This window comes from Mustela nivalis, assembly GCF_964662115.1.
Source record: "Mustela nivalis genome assembly, chromosome: 5".
NCBI classification, from domain to species: domain Eukaryota; kingdom Metazoa; phylum Chordata; class Mammalia; order Carnivora; family Mustelidae; genus Mustela; species Mustela nivalis.
In genome coordinates, this window is record NC_139024.1 from 70,053,536 (window position 1) to 70,073,546 (window position 20,011).

Below are 20,011 nucleotides of genomic sequence, written 5' to 3' on the forward strand. Positions count from 1 at the left end.
TAGTTTTCAAGAAACAGCAGGCAATGAGGAGATTAGTTAATATCTTACACTTGAAAATTCTATGTTATGAGGATATGGGGAAGCAGGCCCTCTCGTGCATTGATGGTGGCATTATAAATGAAAACAACCTCTCAGGAGATCAATTTCCAAGAACAGACCCTCCCAACTCAGCAGTCCTATCCTAGAAATATATTCTATAGATACTTACACATACAAAAGAAGGAAAAATGTAAAGTGTTATTCACTGACTACAGGTCTAGTCATAAGGTCAAAAAATTGGAAACAATCCAAAAGTCCATCAATTAAGGACCACTGCAGGACATCCATATGGCATTTAATGCCATTATAAAAAACAATGAGCTCTTTACGTTGTGATACAGAAAGAGCTCCAACACAGGACTAATACTCTAATTTTATGTCAAGTATAAAAACTGTGTCCTACTGCTTCTATAAAACAAAGGATATACATAGGCTTATTATATAGGCAGACATCCTCTCTGCAAGCATTCATCAGAAACTGGTAACAACACTGGCCGCCCTCAGGAGGAGGCAACAGTTTGCTGCAAGACAGCCATGGGAGGGAATCTGCTCTCTAGACATTCCTTTATACCTGCTGACTGTTCACATTTTTTTAAGAGGAAAAAATATAATGTAAAAAATGTTTCTACACCCCTTCTCATGTCAATTCAGAATAGATCATGTAACGAGTGGCAGGTCTTCCCGTGAAAATATTCAGTTTGTGATTGCTGCCAACAACGGAAGCAATAGCAGAGAAGTCATTAAGGGAAGTCAACTTCCCCAAAACTCTTGGGTCATTTAAATAGTAGGTATTTAGCAATATATGCAAATGCATCAGCTCCACAGATGGATGAGAAGAGGAAGGTAAGGTTCACTTCTCCCCCAACTCGGGTATCAGAAATGCATAGTAGATCACTGGCATTCACGGATTATTTATGGCTTCTATCGTTCCTGAGAGGCATCTGAAGTTCCCGTGACATTCAGCACTTTGTTATCTTTCAGAGACATGCAAGGGCAAATCACTTGGACCAGTCACGGTCCAGGGATGCTCTTACGCAGAGTACCGAGTCTTAGTCTATGGCCACTGTAAAGAAAGAGATAAAACATCATTTCTTATTAAGAAATGAAACAAACAACATTAACTGCTAGTTGATTCTAGTGTTGATGACAGAATGAGGGGAATATGGAAATGTTTATGAAAGCGCTAGGCCTAGCCACAAAATAGAAGTTTCAGATAAATTAAAGACTGAAATGTCAAATGCAATGATGACTCAGACACATTGTGTGAACAAAACTACCAAATGCTCCAAAAGGAAGTAAGTAGAAAAGATGTGTGAATTTGTTTCAATAAGTGCTCCAGACAGTACAAAAATTGCTCATCAAGCAAGATAAGTAGTTAAGGTCTAGAGAGATGATTTACATTTTTCAGTTATACTTTAGTAATCTGAAGGAAGGAATTGTATATTACAATGATTTTTTTCTCAAGTTGAACTGGTGATTGCCTTGGGATATATCCTTCACAAATGTCAAGAATCTGCCGTTATCTTATTTTGACTGGAGATAAGCAGTCCGTGTGTCCTTCATAATCCCCCTTCACACAGTCCCTTCATTCACATCTGCCACTGGTGGATCAAACAAGCGGCGGCTCCAAGCGAGGGGCACAGACCCCCCCCCCAGTACCAAGCTCCTATGGCACAGTCAAGGTGAAGAACCTTTCTAGCACTGAGACGAAGACGAGAGTCCCTCGAGAGATAAGTCACCCAATCCAGGATGCTCAAAATCAAGGGAAAGAGTGGCCACTACCTAGAAACGAAAAGTTTGGATCTACAGATAGAGTGAGAAATAAAGAAAGAAGAAATAAAGAAATTAAGAAAGGGAGCTAACTGTAGCTGGGTCATTCTTTCTCAAATGAATGGCTAGTTAATGTTCACTAAGAGCAGTTAAAGAGTTCAAATAATTTACAGTTGCTTTTTTTAGAGTTACATTTTATAGCTTTATAGTTAACCTGTGTGTTCTTCAAAAATAAGGTACAGAGAAGATACGGCTGTGAGTTGGGAGTGGTTATAAAATGGGGATAAACATCACCTCAAAAGCAGAATCGGGTTAAAATTCTGTCATTCAGATGAAAGAACTGAGATACCAGCACCTGGTTTTAATCAGTTCGGGCTAAAAGGACAAGCTGTCTTTTGCAAAGAGTCAGGAATGCAAACCCTAAAAGCATCATCACAAACCAAACAAAATAATTCATGGATCATCCTCAAAACTTGCGGTGAGCGCACCAGTTCCCTCTTCTATCCCTCACCCTTTCCTCAACCACTGCCTTCCCTTCCTCCTCTCCATTTCACTTTGCAAAATCTGACAACTGCCCACCCAGTAACCTCAGACCGGTTAACCTTGGAAGTCTCAATTCCCCCACCTAGAAAGGGTGGAGAAGGGACCCTTTCTTCTGTGGACAATGGTGAAGATTCCATGAGATAAATCGGTTAATACCTTAGCCTCGTGCCTATCACGTAGTAAGCAGTCAATAAAATGTTAGCTTTTTATTATAATTATCTGATTTAACAATTATTTGAGCTCTTGAGTGACCTTAAAAATATCAGACAGTGACTTTTCTCTTATTTAATTGTATTTCTGTAGTATCTACAGGTAAGGCACCTGTTCAAAATCTAAATATCACAAGACTCAAGATCACTCCATAAAAGCAGATTATTTTATTGTTCATAATATCTCGTGTTTACATAGCTCCAGAAAAGACTACTAGCTCTTTTTATACCTCTTCATGCTCTTCACCTATTCTGCCCATCCCCCCTCTCCCCTCCTCTTTGGCAACTAGCAGTTTGTTCCCTATACCTGAAAGTCTGTCTTTTTATTTGTCCATTTGGTTTTTTCAGATTCCACATATAAGCAAAATCATGTGGTTTCTGTCTTTCTCTGTCTGATTGTTTCACGTAGCATAATTCCCTCTAGGTCCATCCACTTGCTGCTGAAGGCAAGATCTCATCCTTTCTTATGCCTGAGTAATACTCCTGTGTGTGTGTGTGTGTGTGTGTGTGTGTGTCTGTGTGTATCACATCTTCTTTATCCATTCATCTATGGCTAGACACTTGGATTATTTCCATAGCTTGGCTATTATAAGTAATGCCACAATACACAGGGATGCATATATCTTTTCAAATTAGTATTTTTCATTTTCTTTGGATAATTAACTGGTAGTAGAATTACAGGATCATACAGTAACAGTATTTCTCTTTTTTAATTTTTTGAGGAACTCCCATACTGTTTTCCATGGTGGAGGCACCAATCGCATTCCCACCAACAGTGTGTGAGAGTTCCCTTTATTCTACATGCTCACCCAACACTCGGGATTTCTTGTCTTTTTCACAGTAGCCATTCTGACTGGTATGAGCTCTTATCTCATTGTGGTTTTGATTTGCATTTCCAGTATGGTGGGTGATGTCAAGCATCTTTCATTTGTCCATTGGCCATGTGCAGGTCTGCTTTGGAAAAATGTCTATTGAAGTCCTCTGCCCATCTTTACTTTGGATTGGTGTGTGTGTATTGCATTGTGTAAGTTATTTATATACTTTGGATATTAACCCCTTATTGGATATATCACTTGCAAACACCTCCTTCCATTCAGTAGGATGCCTTTCTGTTTCATTAATGGTTTCCGTTTCTGTGTAAAAGCTTTTTATTTTGTGGAGTCCCAACAGTTTATTTTTGCTTTTGTTTCCCTCGACTATCACCCTTCTTCAAAAGCCAATACTTCCAGTGACAGAGAAGGCTTTGCCATAAAGGGAGGGAGCTGGGCCTGAAGGCCAGGCTCTCTCTGCTACCATGCTGGTCTGACCACACATTACAGGCCAGGCAGAGGCTTAGCAACAAAACTAGATGAAAGGCCAGGGCAACATCTCCCAGCCTATTCCTCAAAACACAGCCTTTAGGAGACCATTTATTCAGGGCCTGTGATGCAGTTGTTTTGTTGAGAGAGATGTGAATACCCCGGGGGTCTTCAGGACACGTACAGCGCGCGTCAGCAGCACTGTGGCATCTGGGAAGTACTGGCCAAGCCAAAGCTTCCCACGGTCCCCTCGCCTTGTGACTCTTATCACAGGGCATCGAATTCCATGGAGTCCTCTACCCCCTGCCCCTGGCCTTTGGGAAAATGCTGAGGTATGGAAAATAAATTCAGGAAATAACATGAAAGTAGAGAGCATTTTACAGGAATAAAACGGACTCTTCTTTAGGTTAGATCCAGCTACAAATGCTACCTTTGGATCTAGTTCCCAACCTGCATCCGAGGGGTAAGACTCTTAGTGTCTTAGACCGGAGAATGCCCTCTGGACGTGTAGTTCTTGAAGTCCAGGCTGGAGAAAGCGATCCTGAGAAAGATACAGCCTCTGACTCCTCAGGCCTGTCTACCATTTTCTGACTTACTCTCTGATGGCCTGCACCCTTGTGACCTCAGCTCTCTGAAGTACACAGCCTCTAAGGGGCAAACTCACATGCTCACAAATACACAGCTCCAAAAGGGTGACTGGCCAAAGGAAAAAAAGCCTAATATACATGAAGGGGGATACAGACAGCCCAGAGCAGAGAGATCTCCTCCATGAGTTGCCATTTATTTTAAAGGGTCTCACCAAAAGCAGTCTGTTTGACCCTCACGACTACTCTTGAGACTGATTCCATTTTACAGGCAAGAAAATGGATGTCATGCAGCCAAGAAAACTTTTGTCTCCCAAGACAGTGGCCCTCAGACTATCCCACATGGCCTGGCTTGTTGCATTTTAGCTAACAGAAGCCAGTCTAGTGTGAGGGTGATAAGCACGGGTCCCAGGGCCACAGCACCTGGGTGTGAGTCCTAGTCTCCTATTTTCCAAACTACTGCATAATCCTGGGCAGGGTACGTAACTTCTCCTGAGCCTTAGGCTCCTCGTCAATAAAATGGAAGGGGAATATCTACAGAGTTGTAAAAATCTGTGTTTTGATCATGTGTGCTAAGAGTGTTTGGCACATGGTAGACATGCAGTACACGGAGCTGTAGCTATTTTGAAGAAAACAAAACAAACCGCACTCCAGTGTCCACGTTCCCTCCAGGCACCACTTTACCCAGTATCTGAAGCATACCAGAGCACAGGAATGATAACTGCAAAGGCTGAGACCTCTGCACCACAAAGCCCTAAGTGATTTCTCAGGAGTCCAGAGGTGAAGGTAAAGAAAAATGGGATGTTAAGATCAATGGTAAGACTCTGGATTTCACGGACATGGAAAATTTCAAAATGAGTTAGTTTCAGTTTTTGCCACATTCTTATAAAGAAAAGAATGTTATAGCAACCAAAAAAGTCAGAAGGACATAATCTCTAAATGATGACCCAAGAGTAAACCACTGGCAACCTTATGGGTATTTTTGCTGAGGAGGTACAAAAGCTTCCTCACATACCAACTGTGGTTCCAGGTCTTGCAAAAGGCCAGTAGGAGAAAGACAGACCAGAACTAGGGATTGTCCCAAAGGAACTAGAATAAGTCCCCCCTCTTTATAAGAACTGGAGCCTGTGTATGTGATATGCACCAGAAGAGAGACTAGGAAGAACGAATCTATAACCCCATCACAATACTTCTGACAGTGTATCATGATCATCTACTTTGACCAGGCTTTGGAGGAAAGGGACCTTGACTTATTCATTTCCTTATCCCTTATGAATACCCACTGTAGGTATCAATAAAATTTATTAAGTGAATGAATAAAAAAAGAAGGGGAAAATGAAACATACTAGTTGTGGGTGGGAATTAGGGAGAGGGGAAATCAGAAAAAAAGATCAAACTAAGCCTGATGGTGGTATTAAGGAGGGCATGTATTGTGTGGTGCATAAACAATAACTTTTGGAACATTGAAAAAAACAATTAAATTTTAAAAAAAGATCGAATTCATTTGTCCATCTATCTCATATTCTTCAGTGACATTCTAACTCCCTGCTAGGCTGCTAAGTATTCACTTGCCTTGTTGGCAGAAGCATAACATTACTGGCTCCAAGAAACCCTCCTTATTTAAGTGTCAGTGGAGGACACATCAAAAGAAGTTAAACTCAAACCTCTTAAGCAGGCTTATTCAATAAGGATAAGAGACAAATCTAAACTCACACTTGAAGCATCTCTCAACAAACACATATTGCTACAAAGAAAAATTTTCCTTTCAAATCAAGCATGAAAGATACCAGCTTTGATATTCTACTCGCCCGCCTGATAAGAACTCTGAATCGCACACATACTGGAATTGAGATCCTGTTGTGGAAAGATGTAAAATTTTGCCCCCAAGGCCCAAGTTCATAGATTTTAGGTAGGCAAAATAGATCATTTCAATGGAAGAAATGAAATCTCAGGACCATCAACAACAATCTTTGAAAATCTGGGTCTTCTGTCCACATCTATCCTTATTTGGTAGATGACTGAGTGGCAACTAATCCCCACTTTCTCTAAATATGAAGCTGAGGGACACTTGGGTGTCTCAGTGGGTTAAGCCTCTGCCTTTAGCTCAGGTCATGAACCCCGGGGTCCTGGGATCAAGGCCCACATCAGGCTCCCTGCTCAGTGGGGAGTCTGCTTCTCCCTCTACCTCTCCTTCTGCCCCTCCACCCTGACTTGTGTGCGTGCACACACTGTCTCTCTCTCTCACTCTCAAGTAAATAAATAAGATCTTTAAAAAAATATATGAAATCGATTATGGGATGGTTCCTTCTTAATTGATATTTTCTCAAAACGTATCTCCTGGTCGTATGCTAATGACAATGATCCTATTAACGCAGCTATAGTTTATCTGATTTGCTACCTTTTCTGCCATGGAGATTATACACAAAGGGGTAGTCACCGAGAGCAATCTTTTACAAAATCTCAACTTCCTGCCTTCCCGCTTGTTACTGTAAGAAGGATGAATTATTTGAGATTCTGTGGCCTAACCTACTTACTTCCTCTAAAGGAGGAACAGAAAATGAAATATGCCTTTCAAGAAAAAAAAATGTACATAGAAAACGAAATCACAAACTGACATTAACAGGCTTATGGCATATTTAATATACTCTCATCAAATGCTTTTATTGGAAGTTCACTTTTAGTGTGGAGGGCAACATATCTCGATTTGAGGCAAAAATATCCTGACAAGTGCTATCATATCATCAACATCACTACACTAATAGAGTCATAATAGAAATTTTACACCCATTAAGGGGACTCAAAGGGCATAAAAAGAACAAGAACCTGTCTGACACAGATATGTCCATGCTTATGCAAAATATGCAGAAACTCAAAAAAGAAAAACTAAAAGTAGTATCTTGTTCTTTTCTCTTATTTCATTTCATAATTTTTAAATGCTAAAAGTGGGATCTTTTTTCTTACTCGCTTCATATTTTTATAGAACACAGAGCTAAAATTAAGAGATTTACACTTGATTTCTCTTTTGTATCTAATAAAGTAGATGTGACCAGATTTTATTTCTCTCACACGAGTCAAGTCTATAGGTTTATCTTGATAATCATTTGTAGCTAAACTCCTTATCAACAGATTGAACAGCTAGGCCTCAAATCCACCAAATAAGAACACAAAGCAAAAGGGTGAATTATTTCGACCGCTTAACAACCTGACCACACTGATCTCTTAGGAATTTCAATTCATGGTTCAGGGTTCAGTCAGTGTAACAGATGAAGGGAAAATAATCAAATGACTTTTGGGGCCTGAGCAATCCTACTCAAAATGTTCTACTACTGAAGGAGTTTAACGTTACAAAATTACACGTAACATAAAGCTACCGTCCAATCTTAAAACAGCCTGCCTGTAGCACATGCTCAAAAAGGTTTATAGAGACAGAGCTCCCTTAAAGGAGAAACCGTCTATTACCCTATGATCAATGTGTGCAGGGGTGTCCTTCTACATCAGACTGGAGCTCCATCTGATGGACCATAACTCATATACCAGAGATACTACCTGACTCCCACTGCAGTACAGAAACAATGAATAAATAGAGACTCTTCCCTTCATCTGGCAAGCATGAGCATACTCTTCTGGTTAAAGAGTATAACAGTTACCATAGCACTGTTGTTGAATGTATTATTAGTCATATTTCCTGTTTTCTTTTTTTTTTTAATTTTGATTCCAGCATTCTATACTCAGCCCTGCCCCCCTACTTCTCCCCACCAATATCTCTCTACCTCCATTTATTTTTCTTCTTCCCTTTAATAATCCTGCTTCTGAGAAAACTCCATCATCTTTTGTGTTCACTTTAACACATTTAGGTCCCATCCTTTCTACTGACTGAATGATCCACATTTTTTGGGAACTAACCCTACTGCCTCATCTAGTCTCTTCCTACAAAGAACAAGTGAAACCTTTTTCACATATTCTCATATTAGGTATGAGAATTACCTAAACTGAGTTATGTTTTCTTAACAGTTTATAATCATTTCAAGGCCATGAGCCAGACCAAGGTGTTTCTTTCAGTATAGTTCAGTAATTGGTCTTTTCCCAATTCTTGCTTTTAAAAAGAAAAAAAAAAAGGGAAAGGGAAGAGATAAAGTTTTCTTCCCGTTATTTTTTCTGATACCTGTTTGCTATTGCTTATCTTAGTAAACCAAACTATAAAAGTGAGCACATTAATCTGGAAATGTGTTTTCTTAAAAATATTCTAAGAATTACTTTTTCAAAAATTAGAAACTAAAGACCTAACAAGATAATCATAAGCCAGTATCAGTTTCCCTGGTCCCAGCCCTTTCAAACTGAACTTAGACTATTACTAAGTATCTCTGAGCATCAGTTTGCTCTAAAAGTAAAATAATATCAACTCCTCAAGGTTAGGGAAAGTGTTAGAGATAATAGTGCCAACACTAGCACCTGGGAAGACAGAAGGCACTTAGCATTTGTTGGATATATAAATAAATGAATGAATGAATCAAAGAATATAAAGTGCCTCGCTCAATGCCTGACATTCAGAAGGCACTCATATACAATCACACTTAATAGAGCAACATTTGGCAGTGTTTTACAGAGGGCGACCCACCTCCCAGATCCTTACCATAGTAATAGGTTCAAGGCCACATCCAGTGGTTCCACCACAGTACTCACTGTGCTCATCTCTACCCTTCTGGAGCAGGAGCACTGAACAGTGGCTTTGTTTTGCTAGTCACCACTGTACTGTACGTGGTGCGGGCTATTTCCTCAAATGGAATTATGAACACATGGAGGCCAAGGTCTGCTGCTTTCTTTGTAATGCCCTAACCCATTCATTCATTTGACGCTGTTTTAAGTGAGGATTGTGAAGCACTCTTCAAATGAGACTTCCAAAACCTAGGTGCTCAATAAATATTTGTTGATTGACACAAAATCTGGATTACAGGAAGAATAATAATAAAGGAAGCACGTAACTATTATGTATAATGCACATGTAATTCCTCCATCACTTTCCAAGTAACCAATTCTAGGTCCACTTTTAAGGAAACTCTCATCCAAGATCACCCAGCTTCATTCAAGTTCCTCTCAAAAGTCCTTGTTCTTTCCCCCAAACCACCCTGTCTCCTCAATGGGGAAATTTCTTATATGTCTTTCTCATTTTGACTTCATAAATCAAACTCGCTTACATTGTAAGGGTACCTTTTTCCTGGTGTTTTGTTTCATCTACTTGCTGTATAGCTGCTGCTACAATCAGTACAAATTTAGTACAAATATGCCACTATTTACTCATGTCCTCACGTATCAGTAAAATAATTTAACTTACTGAAGGGACAACCTGAGAATATTCCCGTTGTATAATGAGATCCTTTACAAAATCTATCTTCTACAGATACCCTGAATTTCAAGATGTCATATGCAAATATACACACATACAAAGGTATAAATGTTCTCTTTAAACACGGTATTCCCCAAATTCTTGTGAGGAATGAATCCCTCAGTGTGAGCAAGTAGAGCAATCTCCACCAGAAAGTTATCTTTGTGAACACACTAGTCAACGCAGAAAAGAACTACCCAAACCCATTACCGTCACTGGATATACAATTCAGAAATTTCATGATCCTGGATAAAGAGCTTCATATTAATTTCTGAAGATGAAGCATTAAGAAAGGGATAGAATATTGTATATACAATTATACAGCACTGTCCTCCTCAGTAAACCCAGGAATCTGTTTCCTGACTCATTGGCACCCAAGAGCGCAGGGTCCCTTGACCAAGTGGAGCTGCTATATTCTTCTTAACAGCTCAGAGTTGTGTCCACTCCTGGGGTTAGGGTCCAGGAAACTCAGGGGCAAAGACCTAGTCTTTTGGTGTTCAGCACTATAAAAGCTCCACAAAAACTAGTTAACTAGGGGCACCTGGGTGGCTCAGTGGGTTAAAGCCTCTGCCTTCAGCTCAGGTCATGATACCAGGGTCCTGGGATCCAGCCCCGCATCGGGCTCTCTTCTCAGTGGGGAGGCTGCTTCCTCCTCTCTCTGCCTACTTGTGATCTCTGTCTGTCAGATAAATAAATAAAATCTTTATTAAAAAAAAAAAACAACTAGTTAACTAGTAGAAACATTATAAGAGGGATCATTCAAGTTACTCATCCTCCAAACCCCAAAGGTACCCTTGTTCCATATTACATAAAGTAACTTCTCTTATAAATTTCCCATCTTAACTGCATCTGCAACAAAATGCCTTAATTGAAATATGTGTTCTTAGAAATAAACTACCAAACAAACCAGGAGAAACTATTCAAGAACCAACCAATGAATTCAACAGGACACATATTTCTTCTTCCCCTACTATTGGGTTTTTGAATTCTTGGAACAGTGATTGGATAATCTACAAAAGAAGAGAGATGAACTAAAACTTGTCAGGATTTGTCAAGTTCAGTATCAGCAAATTGAGAATGATGACAGTCAATCCTTGCGACTTTTTTTTTCTATTTAGGTAACAGGCAGTTGGTTATAATTAGAATAAAGTAGCAAAGGGGTCTAAAAAGCATGAAGTGGGGTGTAGGGGAAGTCCTGCATGGACTTTTCCCTAAATCCACAATCATCTGCAGGACCCATTTTCTGACCCCTAGAGTATAAATCTTACTACCCCAGTTAGCTATTTTCTCATGCTCATTTCCCAGCAGACTCACACAACTAAAATATTAATTACAGCACATGAATTCCCCTCACACCAACCCTTCTACTTTCACTACCCTCCCATTTCCACAACTAGGCATCATTTTTAATTTGACTTATTTCACTTACTCCTACCTTTTAAATGACCAGATTGGGATAAATACATTTCAGTTTATATTTAGCATCATGTTAAAACATGGTCCCTTCCTGCAATGAGCCAACACTATTAAAGATAAACTATTTTTTTCCTAAAGAAAAGAAATATCCCCCGGAAGTATTGTGACAAGTCCACATAATATATATACCAGAAACCAATGTCATCATTTCAGCCAGGATTTAAATCACTCTGTTCTGCCCTTTACAACCTACTTCCTGCCCTTCACAAAACCTGACTAAGGTAAAATGGTAATATGACTACCAAACATTTGAATAAGTCTTTATAATTCTCAAAACCTTACTTAATTTTATCCTTTCAACAAAGGAAGTGAGGCAAGCACTGTTGCCCCCATTGTCTGGATGGAGAAATCTAGGCTGAAAGAGGTAAAGTGACTGATAAAATGTGATACATTTAGAGGTCAAACTAGCACTCTATCCACAGCCACACTCTATCCACAGTGAAAAAAAGAGTCACTGTCTTCCACCCGGCATGTCCAAACACGAAACTCAACACCCTAGGAAACATCTTCTACTCTGCTTATACTCTACTTCCATCTGCATGATCTTCTAGGAGTTGTTCTCACCCCACCGTCTCTGTTGCATCACCCACACGGACCTCATCTATTTATTTCACTAATTACTCCACTCAAAACCATCCACAAGCAGAAAATGACAACGAACTCCTGTTAACAATCATTTTTATACCAGTAATTATTCAGTGTTGACATCTAGGTCATACCTATCCTCGTTCTAAGATACCCCAATGAGGATTATTAGTCTTACTCATAAAAGGTAGGTCTAATTGATTTTGTTTTATTTGTTTTTGCTGAACAAGAATTAGCAACTCCTTTAACACTTAAGACAGATCAAATAAAAAGAAGCAAAAAAGGAGAGGAAAAAAATTAAAGGGAGAGGGGGATTATAGGTATAACAAGAAAGCAATAGAGTAGCACAAATATACTTTGATGGTTTACCTACAGCAGGCTGCCCTCTTTGCCTAAGAACAACCTTTGTCCTGAAAATAGGCCTTGAATTACTGGAGATAAACCAGCAAGAACCCTCCAAAATTACCACAGGGATCTTATTAGACAACAGCCATATATTCTGTGAAGATAGTTCAAAAGTTGACAAGTCTATGTTAATACACAGGAAAAGTCACTACAGCCCTTTGACATGATATTTGGCACAAGTGGGGCCACACTGGATTTAAGCCACAAAAGTTAAATCACTTAAATACCCCAAAGCTCTTGTAAATTTCACCTACAAAATTTTAACAAGTTCCAGAATCTTCCATATCACTGGGTTACAACAGTTACATTAACTTACAAGTGCTTTGTTCTAGTTTTCCCATTTTTTCAATTCCAAGGAATAAAATTATTTACTTTCAGCAGAAAACAGGTACAAATGAAATGCAAATTAGGAATCTAGTAAAGGAGGCAGTACATAAATTATCCAGGACAATCTCAGAACTTTTCCTACTGTTTTACTTGAGCCTCAATCACACTTCACATCAAGACTTTCATGCATTCAAAGCAGCCACCACAAAATGATGCTTTTCTGCCAACACTGCCCCACATTCTCCTTCCTGATTCCCAAGCACAGCTTTTAACGTTTGCAAATATACCACACAATTTGTTTCGACAGGCAAATCTTACCTAGTGGTGGTGAAGAAATAACTCTCCAGTGGTCTTTAGGATTGCTGTTCACCCCCCAACACTTCTCCTAAAGGTCCAGCACTAACTGAAAGAGTGGAAAAATAAAATCAATGCATTGTCATAAAAAAGCTTTCAAGTCCACAATTAATATGTTTAAATTTTGAATCACTGACTTATTGCATAATTTCACACAATACCACTCATTATATTAAATATAAAATAAACTAGTTCTGGATGAGATGAAATGGGTCTTACCATTCTTACTCCCTTATCCTAAATTCCTAAATTAAAGATTCCCCCTTTGTATGAACAATACATGAAAGTTACAGGGATCATTTGATTCGACTTCAATTTTTCTCAGTGCTTTTATTTTTAAAATTAAAGTTACTTCTCAGAACAAACACTGGCAAATGAATAGATATTATGTAAGCAATTTCCCCCCATGTATGTAAATGTTTAAATCACAACTTAAACACAATGTATTCTGAAAATAATGTTTTAACCAGTGAAACAAAATTACACTCTTAGAACTAAAAAGGACCACTTACTTTATGACTATATATAACTGCACGGTTAAGAAACTAAGTACCGGTCTTTAATTTTATTTACCAGAGAATAAAATGGTCCGTTTATATAAAAGACAAATTTCAATCACAGGTCTCCTTCATTTTTTTTCAAAGTTTTAAACACTTCTCATTTTTATTAATATTCCAAATGAAACGACCTGCTGTGACTCTTGATTGATTAAAAACAATACGATGATAAATAAAGACAAACTGTTTCTAACCCAGTTATGGACCCATCTCAGATCCCCGAATAAAAGCAAAGCGTTTTTCCCATATAAATGCAGAGGGATCGATGCTACAGGCTCGGGATCGTCAGAACTTATCTGCTCTCCAATTTCCTAAACCTTCTATTTGTGATCGGCATCCATTCACACAACATCTGGCTGCTCGCTCAGGTCTTCTAATTACTTCCACGTCTGAACAGACTACGTAGCTACAAGCAAAGGCCAAACTTTGCTCTCGGCCTTCCGAACTTAAAGATGCGTTTAACCACTAGAGGTCTCCCCTTGGCCAGTTTTGCATGTTCGCTATTTTGCTGCACTTGAAACTTTCCGGAGAAATGCTCTACTCGAGTCAGTGTTTTTCTAAAAACTTGCGCAAAAATCCACGCGACCGAACTAGCCAGTACAGAGACTCTCGGGCTCCACAAACCAATACAGATATCACAAACAACACTCTAGGAAAATCAAAATTAAAATTCGACGCACTCGCCCAGCCCTCGCCCGCCCCCCCCCACCCAAAATCTTATTTCTCATCTCAGTTTCCCTTAACTTAAACTTAGAACAATTAAAAAATCTATTTTTGTTTCTGTAGACTTTGAATGATTTCTAATGCATTTTTCTGGCGGTGGACCCGAGGTGGGAAAGGAGCGGGCCAAGGGATGCAGGGAGGGGGAAGGGCCGTGCTCACGGCGCCCGAGGAAGTTGCATAAGGAAAGAGACTCCGTTTTTTGGGTCCCCTCAAAAAATCGGCGGGGAGGGGGAGGAAAAGGAAGCGGGTGGGGGGGGAGGCGGGGAGGAGGGAAACTGAAGCGACGTTTACCTTCGTCTCCCCGTGGAAGGGTGGGGTAAAGGCTACGGTCTTCGCGACCCCGGAGGGCGGCTCGTTACCCCCACCCTCTCCGTGCGCAGACGGACAAACAGATACCCTCACCCCTCCGCGGAGAAGGCGGGGAAGAAACCGCCTGCTTTTAAACTTTCTCTCACGGTCGCACTGTGGGCCATGCTTTGACCAGAAAGGGGTGGGGGGGGGGTAATCAAAAGGCCTTTTTCTTTAAAGGTAATTAAAGTTTTACCACCAGCACAAAAGTTGCGTCCTCCCCCCGCCCGTGCCACCGTGCCCCCCCACCCCCTCCAGGGCTCACAAGTTTTCCTCCCTGTCCCCCCCCACCCGCTCGCGGGGCGCGCGGCGGATGGCTCGGCTCCTGCGCTTCCCGATCCCCACCCCCGCCGGCCTCTACTTCCCCCCCGCCCGGCCGCCGCGGCGCGAGGACGGCCCGCCGGGCCCAAAGCGCGAGTGTGCAAAACCCATTATTCCGGAATGGCACACGCACGCGGCGCGAAGCGGGCGGCGGCCCGACCCGGACCCCACTCTGCCTCCCCAATATAAGGGCGGCGTAAACAAGTTGCAGGAAAAGCAGCCCCGTGCCTCCCCCCGTCCGCCCGCCCGCCGCCCCGGCGCGGCCGCCGCCGCTGCCCGCCGCTACCGCCGCCGCCGCCTCCCGACACACGCCCGCGCCCGCACCCTGGCCGGCGCGGCTCGGCACCGAGCGGGGCGAACGCCGCGACGGCGCGGGCTCCCGGCCCGGCCCGCGGCCCGCGCCCTCCCCCGCGCGGACGGCCGCGGCGGGCCCGCGCCGCCTTGCTTCCCGAAGCACTTTCCTGCCTCGGGCAGAAATAAACCGGAGGGTTTATTTTTGTGCAACTTTCCCAAAATGGCGGAAATTGGAGCTGATCTATATGAAATTCTCACACAGTCGGTTGGGAAGGGGGAGGCGGCGAGGAAGCAAACGCAAACTCTCGGCCGCCGAGCCCCGCCGCGGGTCCGCGAGTGTGTGCGTGCGTGTGAGTGTGCGTGTGCGCGGTGGGAGTCGGGGAGGCCTTTCCGCCGCGCACACACACAGCACACGCCGGGGAGACGCGCCTGCACATTCAACCAGTCCATTCTCCGCAGCCCGAGCGGGGAGAAAGTGGCCCGGCCTCTTTTCCCACTGCCTCGGTCTCCCGTACTTGTACTTCTCGCGCTCGCTCGCTCACTCGCTCGCTCTCCGGTGCGCGCCCGGCACAAAGGCCACACGGGCGGAGGGGGCCGCAGGGGCGGCGCGCGGGGCTCGCGCCTCCCGCCGCACGGATCCGCCGCCCCGGCCGCCCCCGCGCCCCCCGCCGGCGCCCCCCGCCTCGGCGGCCGCGCTCGCCGCCCGGGCTGCAGCTCCGCGGCGCCCACTCGGGCACGCACCCCGGCGGAGCCCGGCGCCGCCGCGCTCCCCCACCCCGCGCCCGGTGTCATGAAAGCGACCAAAGTGACAAGCTCGGGGGGCGCGGGGGAGGGGGCCCACACGCATCCCGCCGCCTGCGCGCCGGCGAGAGCCCGACGCGGCCGCCTCGCCCGGGCTCCCTTCAGCACGGCCCCCCACACCCTTCCCCGTGTGCGCGCAAAGAAAAAAATACAAGTCTCTCCTCCCCCCATTTTTTCCTTTCTCTTTTCTCTCTCTTTTGTTCCTCTTTCACACTCGCACTCACTACTTGAGAGTGAGATGCCCAGAGACTCCCCCTCCAGCCGTTTCCGAGTCACTTGCCCACTTTTTTCCCCGGGATTAAGTTTTCTCCTCTTTCCCAGAGGCGCAGAGAAGTGGGGGAGAAACCCCTTCTGTCCTTTCCCCTCCCCTGATCTGTTTCACAAGACGAGGGTGCGCTTCCTTCTCTCCATAGGTCTCTTAACTTTCATCCTCACCCAGAAAAATAAATGAATGGCTTTTGCACGGACCAATCTTCTGATTAATTAGAGATTAGATCCGATCAACCGCTTCTTACCCCCAAATTTTCTCTTTTTTTTTTTCTCCGTCTCACGAGTAGTCCTGACAAATGGTCCAGGGCTGCGGGCGCAGTGCGCATGTGCGCGTAGAGTCAGGGCTGGGGAGAGGGGAAACTGCGCTGGTGCTGGTGCCGCCGCCGCCGCCGCCGCCGCCGCCGCTGCCGGGGAGGCTCGCTCTGGCTTCCCTGTTACTGCTGCTGCGCCTTCGCCGCTGGAAAGCAGCAATAAAGCCGCTTGGCAAATGCAGCTGCCCGCAGATACTGTTTCAGGTGCATCTTTTCAATATCCTTGTCACCGCCTCAGAGCTGGTTCAAAAACAGTCAAAACAAATATGAAAGACTGCTCAGGTTATAGATTTCTTTGTCTGTTTTTCACTTTACTTTTTTTTTTTTAAGGCAATTCTCAGAGCAGCTAATCCAGCATGTACTGTAAATGTATTCATTCAGCCATTAAAGAGTGGGCCTTGGTCTTATGCAAACATTACCGAAAGGCTCAATGCATGCCACAGGTCATGAAAAATAAGAAATAAAGTTGTAAGCTTCCAAGCGGTAGAACCTCCCCCTGTTTGAGGACTGGAAGAAGGCACGGGTAAAGTGTGTGTGTAAAACTTGCGTGTTCTTTCAGTTCCTCAAATGTTGGTCTTTATGGACAGCTTCTACATGTTAGGCCTCTGTTGTGAAATATGTTTAGATTCGCTCATCAACTTAGAAATCGGTGTTTCCAGACCCGGGCAAAAGGCAGAGCGAGGGCTACCCTCTTCATGCAACCAGTCAAGAGCGCTGAGCCTTCCTGAAGAGCAAAACCTGTTTTTGTTAAGGCGTCAAAACTAGATCAAGAGAGAGTATTGTATTTCAGGATTGACAGCCTTCCACTTGGTGACTGCAGGCCTCCTTTTGGGCAGCTCACCGTTCTCTTTTTCTACCAGATGCAGGTATTACAAAATAATTTGTGTAATTGAAGTTGTGATAAGCATTGTAATGTTAATAACAGTTGGCAATTCGAGGGGAAAAAAAATCGGAGTAGCACGTGTGATTTCCAGAATGGCAAGAAGCAAGTCTTAACATTTTGCAAGGGTGGGAAAGAAAGAGAAAAAGGCTCCGGCCCTTGGAGTGGACTATTTATTTTGCATCTCATAAAGGGTAAAGGAGGCCTTTTTCCAGAATTGCTGCCTGAGGCCTAGAGTTTAAATATATCACAGATGGAAATACTGTATTAAAAATCCTTCTTCAAAATGTAAGTAATATTATTTCTTGATTGATTTTTTTTTTTTTTTTTTTTTTTTTTTACTTAAGGAATGTTCCTTGAACCAGTTTCAGAAAATAAACTGTTAATTTCTTCCTTTAGGACCATGAAATTACCCTAGAGAAGCTGACCACCCCACAATTTCTTCTGTTGGTATAGTGACCAAATTCTCCAAACCAAAAATCAGGACATAAGCCTTGCCATGTACTCAAGAACAAAGGAACAAACCCATGAAGCTGAAATGAGCTTATAAAATATGCTCATATGTTGGGCAGCCATCAGTTTAGGGGTGCGAAGTGGTGCAGGCTGGGTTAGTGAGAGCTATCGATAATCTGAGACCACCAGTTAACTATTGATTTCACCCACTACATCCAACCATTTTCAGAGCTGCTCCCAAACAGCCTAATTAATTGATCTGAATTTCAGCTCCTCTCCTTTTCTCCTTAGCCCTTGAATAATAAACAGTGAAATGGCCAAAGGCAGACTATAGGAGGAGCCGAAAAGAAAGACCATGAACTATATGCAAAACTAAGGCCGGACCACCTCCCCACAAAAACCCTAAACTTTAGATTTTTATTTATAAAATAAATCGATTGTTTCTAGATAACTTCTGCATGGTATTTCTGTTTCACGTATATTTTCAGAGATGCTGGTTCAAAAGTCTGTAAACTTATATAAATGGCCTATGTTGAGCACTCTGCAAGGTGCTAGGGAAGAAGAGCAGACAAAAAACCGGCCACAAGGAATTCAGTCCAGGAAACTGGGCGTTGCCTTACAGTATGTGTGCCATTGTAGGGTATGCAGAGCAAAGAGAGTTGAGAAGCGCCTATGTCAATGAGGACAGGTTTTCCAGAAAAGGTCATAGCTAAGCTGATTCTTGTAAGACAGCCATCCCTGGTGCGTTGTTCTACTTTTCCTCTGGGAAAAATGATCCAATCAGAGGAAGTCTAAGGATTTGGAGAGCAAGGCTTGCCTGGGACCTGTGCATTTAATTGAGGTCCACTAATAAAAATGAAGATGAGTATTCTCTGGAATACCTTCTCTGGTATTCTCTGGAATACCTTGCCTTTCTCCTCCGGAGACTGTCCGTAAAACCTCAAAGATTTCATTTCGGCTGTTCCCAAGACGTGGTTCACCGTAGGAGATATTTTGAAGGTACTCACATGTAAAAATAAGACTGCTACTGCATTTTTCTACAAAGAATCCTTTAGTGCCACCACCGTAGCCAGACGTAGAGTGCAGCATTAGGATCTAGATAACACTGTGGTGTTCTTCAGGTAAACTGCTACTATTTACAGGACCTCTCTCCATCCGGTCCCTAAATGGTAATAGACTAGTAGAAGCTTCTTTGCTGTTCCTTCACCCCTCTCCCATCTAGTCACTGCTTAATAATTCATCATGAATCTCTTCTTTCTGGCTTCACTTAATATCATCACTCCTTACCATTCCTGGGTTCCCACTCCACCCTGCTCTACCCTCTGACACCTACGTATCAAATCTGTCCTTCAGTTGAGATCAATTTCCTTGATTCCTCAAACCAAAGTATTAGCTCATTCCTTTATTATTCTTTGTATTGATTTATTTAAACCCAAACTGATTCCCCCCCACCCAATGACTTTGGTTTACTCCATTCCTAAATATTCTGAAGCCAAAGTTATTTTACATGGAAAATATTTTAAACAAATCACTGCTTTCATTCTTCGGAGACTTTCTGAGGCCTCCCCAGTGAAGAATATTGAAAAGCTCTCTCACTGGACTCTTAACTGAGGGTTTTTGGAGGGGAGATGGATAGGGAATGGGAGGATTGAGTGATGGGCATTAAGGAGGGCACTTGTGATGAGCACTGGGTGTTGTAGGCAACTGATGAATCACTGAATTCTACCCCGAAACTAATAATACACTATATGTTAACAAAATTGAATTAAATTTAAAAAATTTTTAAAGAAAATAAATGGTAAAAAAAAAATAAAACCTCTCTCACTGTGCTCCTTTCTCTTACCTCTACTCTGTGCGAACTTCAGTTTAAAAACCTAACATCTCTTTTCCTACACTCAGCCTGTCCTGCATAGATAGGACTCACTCTTCCTGGCCTGTAACAGTTCAAGGACGACCCCCTCCAAGGGCCAGTCCTTCACAAATTGAAATTGGAGTGAAGTCCATGAGATTTGCGTTCAAATCCAGTTCTGCCACCACCTGCTGGAAACCATTAGGCAGGTCAACTCACATTTCAGGGCTTCAA

The 20,011-nt window shown here is 42.7% G+C and overlaps 1 protein-coding gene across 8 annotated transcripts in view; it reads right to left on the bottom strand.

Annotated features, from left to right (window-relative positions):
• Window positions 1–16,665, bottom strand: part of L3MBTL3 (L3MBTL histone methyl-lysine binding protein 3) — a 112,431-nt gene extending 95,766 nt beyond the window's left edge. For 2 of the 8 annotated variants that reach the window (XM_082731205.1, XM_082731197.1), the window contains exons 1-2: window positions 16,530–16,665; window positions 12,935–13,019 (exon numbers count right to left, since the gene is read on the bottom strand). The gene's annotated coding sequence lies outside the window, so the exon portion shown is untranslated. Of the gene's footprint in view, window positions 1–12,934; window positions 13,020–13,721; window positions 14,139–14,541; window positions 14,835–14,863; window positions 14,955–15,243; window positions 15,323–15,471; window positions 15,707–15,728; window positions 15,854–16,529 lie in introns of those variants that run through there. The other 6 variants (XM_082731200.1, XM_082731201.1, XM_082731203.1 and 3 more) reach the window with 6 other exon arrangements.
• Window positions 16,666–20,011: the final 3,346 nt, after the last annotated feature.